At 39.2% G+C, this 8,794-nt stretch overlaps 1 pseudogene; it reads left to right on the top strand.

Moving 5' to 3' along the window:
- Positions 1 to 204: 204 nt before the first annotated feature.
- Positions 205 to 8,794, top strand: part of LOC127427611 (histone deacetylase 11-like) — a 31,647-nt pseudogene continuing 23,057 nt past the window's right edge.

The following is an 8,794-nucleotide window of genomic DNA, read 5'->3' as shown; positions in this document are numbered from 1 at the left end:
GGTAGGTAGTTTTTATTTTATTTCATCACATGACAATGTGCATAGCTAAGACCCTCACTGATTGTATATATTCTTTTAAATGTTGCACATGAGCATTACATTGCTCATTCATCTTCCCACAGTTCTCACCAAACTGAACTGCACACAGAAGTCCCTGCAAAATGCCTGCCTATTGTCTATTCCCCAGAGTACAACATCACCTTCATGGGTCTCAAAAAGCTGCATCCCTTTGACGCTGGCAAATGGGGCAAGGTCATTCACTTCTTAAAAGGTGTGCGGCACCACTGCAGGTGTAGTTTCCCAGAGAGGCACTCTGACCACTGTGTAAGGTGATCTATGAAACACAATACACAAGAATGAGGGAATCAAAGAGCAGCAAGTCAGGTATGGTGGGGGGTATAGGTGGAGGGATGTAGACAAGGATAGAGAGAGGAGCAATCAGTGAGGCAGAGAAAATGAGGGAAGCTGAACTCCCCTCGGGAGCAAGAGCAAGAGGAGGTATGCATCTCGTCTTCTGCTGCAAGGTCAGGGGCAAAGGGTAACTCTTGCAGCACTTCTGATGAACTAGTCAGCAGCACACATTCTGTTTCCCCATTAGTCACTTAACAGAAAATAGCGTCTACTTTTGGGAATACCAGAACATTTGCTGAGCTCCCTCGACTCAATGTGTATTTTGTATGAGTTTCAAACAGGATCAGAGAAAATCCCACAGAATTTTGGGGCAGAAATCCTGTTTTTGAACTGTTATCTATCGATCATTTTATATTTTTTCATAATATTACTTTCTAGGCCTAAATAGGTATGGATTTAGTGCAAATCCTGCTGGAAAAAAAAATAAAAAGCTGGCATCTCAGCCTGGTCAGGCTGGTCTGTTGACTGATTTTAAAGGGGTTTTGGACACATTTCAGCTGGAATAAATTATTTTAAAAAAACAGCTAGACCAGCCTGGCCAGACTGGGAGACCAGCTTAAGCCACCTAAGACTAGCAAACCAGTTTAGGCTGGTTTAAGATGTTTTTCAGCAGGGAGACACCGTAGGGACCTGTAGAAGTCAGACATCTGTATTGGCTGTCTCAGAGGCTAGTGTTCTTAAATGTGTAACTAATATTAGTGTTTAATGTTAAGTGTTTTTGGAAGATATGTTGTTAGAATAACAAATGCCCTCATCAATGTAAAAATGCCCCTGAAAATCAATTCCAGGGGGAATATAAATATATATATATCCAAAACCCTAAACCGAACAATGATTTTAATAGGTAATTCACTGTGGTATGTACAGAGGATAGAAAATATCAGGGTTTGAAACACAGCGTGTTCCGGGGATTGACATACAGTAATGAGTAATACAAATAAAAAAAATCTCCTTTTTTTATATAAGTGTTAGATTGGAGCTGAAATTTGATGACTTCATTGCACAGCGATTTGAAATTCTGTTTTTTTTTTTTTTTTTTTTGTTTTTTTTTTTTGATTGGCTGATCTCTATGAGAATAAAAGTGTTACTTTTCGTACAAGTCAAGTTGTAGGATAACTGCCAATATCACCTTCTTGTACTAACTATTACGTGTTGTCATGAGACTGTATTGGGTGTCCACATGAATACATTGTTGTTGTTCCATTGTACTTTGATATTTTTCCAGAGGAACAGTTCATCACAGATGAGACCATTGTTCCAGCCAGGGAGGCCAGGGAAGCAGATCTTCTTGTGGTTCACACTTCACGTTACCTGAACAGACTCAATGTAGAGATACAGTCTCTGCTGTGTCCATTCCTCAGCCTGTGTTTTCACTCAGTCCTTCTCCCGAGACCAATAATACCATACACTGATGGCAAAAGGTTGCTAGAAGTAAAACAAAGAGTCAATTATAAAAGCATCATTGTGATTTTCAAACCATTGTATCCTTTATTTTAAACTGACTTGCAAATGTACTTATTGCAGACTTTTTAGGAAATCTATTATAGCCTCATTGTGACTGTGGACATTCCCAACTTGATGAAAAAGACATCTAGAACTCGCATTTCATCTCAGCGGCAATGAGCCAATGATGCACAGAGGAAGTGTACAATAGCAAATTGCACAGGATTACTCAGAGCAGGCCTTTATGTCTACCCAAATCAATCGGTTTTCAGTGTTCTGCACAGGTTGCAGTCTGCCAAGCCCCTAATGCACTCATGAGTCAGGTGTCTCCCCATGAAGACCACACAATGAGGGCGGCTCAAAGGCTTTTAAATGAGATCCTCAGGCTTCCATTGTTTAATAGGAATCTATATTTGATGTTGCATGTGTTGCTTGAGTGGCTGCTTATAGCTGACTCCCGCGGCTCTCTGTTCACTCTTGAAGGCTGATTGTACAGCTAGTAGGTCACCTTTTAAATCGGCTCTGTGTATGTATTCTCTCTTTCCTTTACTGCATGCAGAATGCTATCTTGGAAGGCTCCAGAGAGGTATCTGAGTTCTACTGTGACCGAATCTTTACTTGCTCCACTCTTTCTTTCACTCTGTAATATGCAGTAGAGTCTCTTTATCCTGCTTTAACATTTTGCCACCAGTTTGCATTTCCAAAAAAATCTGAACTGCACAAAAATAATTTTCTTACTGAGTATTTTTGTCTTGTTTTCCAGTAAAAATATCTATACATTATTACAAGAAGATACATTTACTTGAGAAGCAAAATTACAAGATATTTCTTTCTTTTTTTCAGAGAAATCTAACAAATGTTTTTTTTTTTTTTTGTAATGTTTATGCTTATAACAAGAAAAAACTATTTCCCAATGTGGTAAGAAAAAAACTTGGTTCAAAGGAAAAAAAAATAAAAATTTGTGCAAAGTTCTGAGACCCTTGCGCATGCAAACAGGAGGAAAAATCATGGTAGGTTTCAAATATCAATTTCACTCAGTGATGTTTGATTTTCATTATAAGTCATAATTTGGAATCAATCCTAATATGAATTTTCTCATAGGATCCCAACCAGTGTTCCCTCTAAATGCTCGAGCATACTTTGTTTTTCTTGCATGCCACATCGCCATAAAAAAATTTCAAAGTGTACTCTTTTTTTGGGGGTGGGGGGTGGGGGGATTCAGTGCAAAGTTCTGAGACCCTTGCGCACGCAAACAGGAGGAAAAATCATGGTAGGTTTCAAATATCAATTTCACTCAGAGATGTTTGATTTTCATTATAAGTGATAATTTGGAATCAATCCTAATATCAATTTTCTCATTGGATCCCAACCAGTGTTCCCTCTAAATGCTCCAGCATACTTTGTTTTCTTGCATGCTGCATCGCCTTTAAAACTTTTCTTTTAAAGGGGGGGTTTGTAGTTGTAGTTGTTTTTGATCAACAACTGACCTTCAAGAACAGAAAGGGTATTAAAAGAGACTGTATTCAATGACAAATGGGTTGTGTGGATCTCGACTTGTACACACATTACACGGAACAACTTTTACTCTCAACACACAGTGAAAGGATCTCGCTGCTGAACACTTCACGACTAAACTACACAATTACTGGTGAGTGAATGTAAACATTTACCAGCCAGTTGCCAAATATATTCACTTTAATGGCATAGTGCGAAACTCGGTTGCAAATGCGAGTGATTTCCTCTCATTGTAGTGGAGGGTTGCGCATTGAGTCAAAGATCGATCTTGGGATTTAAGAATCGATACTGAGATTGTTCAAATGAAGATCGCGATTAATCGGAAAAACAATATTTTTACCCACCACTAGTGCTCTGAAAAAGATTACACAATATCTCTAAGAATCAAATAAAAAGTAAAACAAGCCCATATGAATTTAATTGTATCCAGTAATATAGTACCTGATTTGATCTTTAGGTCTTAAGATTTTATAATATCTCATGGGATGTTATTTCTTGATTTAGAAAATTCTTAAATTGTGTGTACACTGCAAGTGATGAGTGCAAAAAAAATCCAATTGAAATGCTGTATACATTACTTTTTGACAAGGGATTGCACAAAACCAGGTTTGTTTTTCACTGCTCAGAGAATCTACCACAGTGAGTCATCATCTTGCTCAGGCACCGGATCCATGGTGGATTGTTCAAAGTTTCACTAGGAATCAGGAACATTTGGTGACAGAAAGTTTTTGTAAGGGCCCAGTCTGGACCTCTCATTGGCATACGTTGAAATAACCTGGGGAGGAACAGCCGGTAGGAAAGGCTCTGAACATCTGTGATAGAGACACTCTGAGGAGTTTCTCACAGGTAACACAACCACATTAAAACTAACAGCCTCTTTGAAGCTATCATAGAAACAGACACATTACTTGCTGTTTTTCCACCAAGAAGGAAAGCCGTGGAATCCAAAAAAGGCTAAGAGTGCTACTTTAATTTACTAATGAGTTTTTTGGATCTTAAAAACCTGCTTGGATTTTTGTGCATCTGGACCCATGATGGTTTTCTCGATAGGACTTGCTTGCTGATATTTAAACTGTTGTATTTAAAAAGAAATCACATTTAAGCAAACAGTAAACAATGTGAGCGCAGCTGAGAATGTTATTTTCTACCAAAACCATTTAACAAACCAAAGAAAGACAAATATTGTATCACAGTATATACCTTAATAATAGTTTAATACTAGATTTTGCAACCTGGTATCATAGGATCACGTTACTAAACCTTCAAAATAATATGCGACTAAAGGGTGCTACAACAACAACGACTTTTATTCCTTTTTACACAAATCACAAGTAAAAGAGCAGATTATCAGGTCATAAACCCTTACTTTTCGCCCTGATATTATGACATCTAAACACTTTTACTATATTTCGCGACTTGCAAGATGATACATTTTACTGTTTGGATTACATAACCAACTACATTTACAAGCTTATTTGAGAGCAATCAAATTGTGTGATATTCACATTGCACTTTTGCATTTTGCAAGCAAAATGATGTGGTTGCCTCAGCAAATGTGTTTTGGCATGCCCAATTCCCAATTTTGGCATGCCCAATTCCCAATGCACTCTAAGTTCTCGTGGTGGCGTAGTGACTCGCCTCAATCCGGGTGGCGGAGGACGAATCTCAGTTGCTTCCACATCTGATACAGTCCATCTGCACATCTTATCTCGTGGGTTGTTGAACGCGTTAATGCAGAGACCTAGCGCATGTGGAGGCTTCACGCTATTCTCCACCGCATCCATGCACAACTCACCATGCGCCCTCCCAAGAGTGAGAACCACATTATGGTGTCCACGAAGAGGTTAACCAAACGTGACTCTACCCACCCTAGCAACCGGGCCAATTGATTACTTAGGAAGCCTGACTGGAGTCACTCAGCATGCCCTGGATTCAAACTTGTGACTCCAGGTTTGGTTGTCAGTGTCTTTACTTGCTGAGCTACCCAGGCCCCCAGTAAATGTGTTTTTTATCTCACATTTGCTTTTATTACACTATCGGCTGAGTTTAGATTTAAGGTTAGAATGTTGGCTATGATTTAAAACTGGATAGAGCATTAAACTTTAAAACATCATCTGTTTGGGAGAAAATATAACTCAACTTTAGCGCCAAACCTTGGAACTGCCACAATCGTGTAAGGAGCAACGTAGTATCATTTTGCAAAAAAATCTTGCCACAGTCACATCATTTTCATGAGATCGGGCTAAGATTTTTAGTATTACAATGGTGCTTGCCTATGTAAAAGTTGCTGCTGCAATGGTTGGGAGGGCATGGCTATATGATTGCTAAGGTGTTCTGGATGGTTGTGAGGGCATTGCTTGGGGCCCTCCTTGAGGATGCCCTAGTGCAGTTTCCTACCATCCCTGTTATTTCAGCAGTGTAAAAGACTGCAAAAATTACCTTGTGGTATGCCAGGTGTTCTCCACAGTGTATCTGCGCTCTGACAAACCGTGCTGCACGACAGACGAACTCACTAGGTGTGTGCTCCATACGTCCCTCTCAGCCCAAGAACATAATTATACCTCCCGTCGTGTTCTTCTCATGGCCTGCTAACTAACATTTCTTTTAGCAGTTGACTGACTGCATGGAGATGTTGTCGTGGTTCGTGAAACATGGGAGTATGTGCGGGCCATCCCCATCTTAGGTAGTGCACCGGGAAGTTCAAGGTGAGACAACATTTACCATATAATTGTGGCCGTTTTGGGAGGAATTATCATAATGGGATGACTCAAGTCATCAATCTCTGCTTTGTTGTTGTGCATTTGTTTATTATCAGATGCCTTATGTGATGAGTATGAATAATCAGAAGAATCAGAATCAGAACGATCTTTATTGCCAAATATGCTGAAACATTCAAGGATTTGTCTTGGTGACAGAAGCTTCCAGTGCACAAACAATACAACAAGAAGACAGAGATAATAATAATAAAAAATAAAATAAAAAAAAATAGAATAAAAAAAAAGTTAATGGAAAAATATAAGTATATATAGAAATACACAATAAGAAAAAAAAAACAAAATATATATATATATATATATATATATATATATATATATATATATATATATATATATATATACGTATGTACAAATACAAATGTTTTATATACAGATGCAAGGGAATGTATGGCAGAAGAGGTAGGATATGTTGGATGAATATAAACAGACTAAGCTGTGTATTGCACAGAATTATTGCTCAATGGGGCAGTTTTAACTGTTCATGAGATGGTTAGCCTGAGGGAAAAAACTGTTCCTGTGCCTGACAGTTCTGGTGCTCAGTGCTCTGTAGCGCCGTCCAGAAGGCAAGTGTTCAAAAAGGTAGTGGGCAGGGTGAGTGGGGTCCAGAGTGATTTTTCCAGCCTTTTTCCTCACTCTGGAAGTGTACAGTTCTTGAAGGGAAGGCAGGGGGCAACCAATAATCCTCTCAGCAGTCCGAACTGACCTTTGCAGTCTTCTGATGTCCGATTTCGTAGCTGAACCAAACCAGACAGTTACTGAAGTGCAGAGGACAGACTCTATGACAGCTGAGTAGAACTGTATCAGCAGCGCCTGTGGCAGGTTGAACTCCCTCAGCTGGAGAAGGAAGTACAATCTCTGCTGGGCCTTTTTCACAATGGAGTCAATGTGGGTCTCACACTTCAGGTCCTGTGAGATGGTAGTGCCCAGGAACTTGAATGACTCCACTGCTGCCACAGTGCTGTTTAGAATGGTGAGTAGGGTCAATGTTGGGTTGTTCCTCCTAAATTCCACAATCATCTCCACTGTTTTGAGCGTGTTCAGCTCAAGGTTGTTTTGACTGCACCAGTGAGCCAGCCATTTAACCTCCCTTCTGTATACAGACTCATTGTCATCTTGGATGAGGCAGATGACAGTAGTGTCATCTGCAAACTTCAGGAGCTTGACAGAGGTGTCCTTGGTGGTGCAGTCATTGGTATACAGGGAGAAGAGTAGTGGGGAGAGCACACATCCCTGGGGGGCACAGTGCTGATCGTGCAGGTGCTGGAAGTTAATTCCCCCAGTCTCACTAGCTGCTGCCTGTCCGTCAGAAAGCTGGTAATCCACTGACAGATAGACATGGGAACAGAGAGTTGATGTAATTTAGTCTGGAGAACAGCTGGGATGATTGTGTTGAAAGCCGAACTGAAGTCCACAAAAAGGATCTTGCATATGTACCTGGTCTGTCCAGATGTTGCAGGATATGATACAATCCCATGTTGACTGCATCATTCACAGACCTGTTTGCTTGATAAGCAAATTGAAGGGGATTTAGAAAGTGTTCAGTGATGTCCTCCGGGTGGGCCAACACCAGTCTTTCAAATGACTTCATGACCACAGATGTCAGAGCGACAGGTCTGTAGTCATTAATTCCTGTGATTTTGAATAAGATCAGATGTGAACACTTGTCTTTGTTTTAATAGCACTACTCCAAAGGGTTGAGCTGAGCTGTGGAAATTATTTTAGAGATACAGGATGTGGTGGTTAATAATGTTTCCATTAGTTCCTTTCCACCAACAGCTGTCAGGTAAACTACTACTATTGAAAGGAGCTTTAAGTATTGGTTCTTAAAGGAATAGTTCAACAAAAAATGAAAATTCTGTCATTATTTACTCCAACATCATGATGTTCCAAACCCAAATTACTTTTTTTCCATTGAATGCTACAGGTGAATTTTTGAAGAATATCTTGTGCCACTCAGTTCCCACATTAAATATATATAAATATTATATATAAATATATATATATATATATATATATATATATATATATATATATATATATATATATATATATATATATATATACACACACACTGGCAGCCAAAAGTTTGGAATAATGTACAGATTTTGCTCTTATGGAAAGAAATTGGTACTTTTATTCACCAAAGTGGCATTCAACTGATCACAATGTATAGTCAGGACATTAATAATGTGAAAAATTACTATTACAATTTTCAGAACTTCTTAAACTACTTAAAAAAGAGTTCTCATCAAAAAATCCTCCACATGCAACAATGACAGCTTTGCAGATCCTTGGCATTCTAGCTGTCAGTTCTGGCTGTCTTGTCAGGCACTTCTCACACACCTTACAGTCTAGCTGATCTCACAAAAGCTCAATGGGGTTAAGATCCATAACACTCTTTTCCAATTATCTGTTGTCCAATGTCTGTGTTTCTTTGCCCACTCTAACCTTTTCTATTTGTTTTTCTGTTTCAAAAGTGGCTTTTTCTTTGCAATTCTTCCCATAAGGCCTGCACCCCTGAGTCTTCTCTTTACTGTTGCACATGAAACTGGTGTTGAGCGGGTAGAATTCAATGAAGCTGTCAGCTGAGGACATGTGAGGCATCTATTTCTCAAACTAGAGACTCTGATGTACTTATCCTCTTGTTT

The sequence above is a fragment of the Myxocyprinus asiaticus genome, chromosome 37 (genome assembly GCF_019703515.2).
Source record: "Myxocyprinus asiaticus isolate MX2 ecotype Aquarium Trade chromosome 37, UBuf_Myxa_2, whole genome shotgun sequence".
Classification (NCBI taxonomy): domain Eukaryota; kingdom Metazoa; phylum Chordata; class Actinopteri; order Cypriniformes; family Catostomidae; genus Myxocyprinus; species Myxocyprinus asiaticus.
This window is presented reverse-complemented; position numbering and strand designations above follow the sequence as displayed.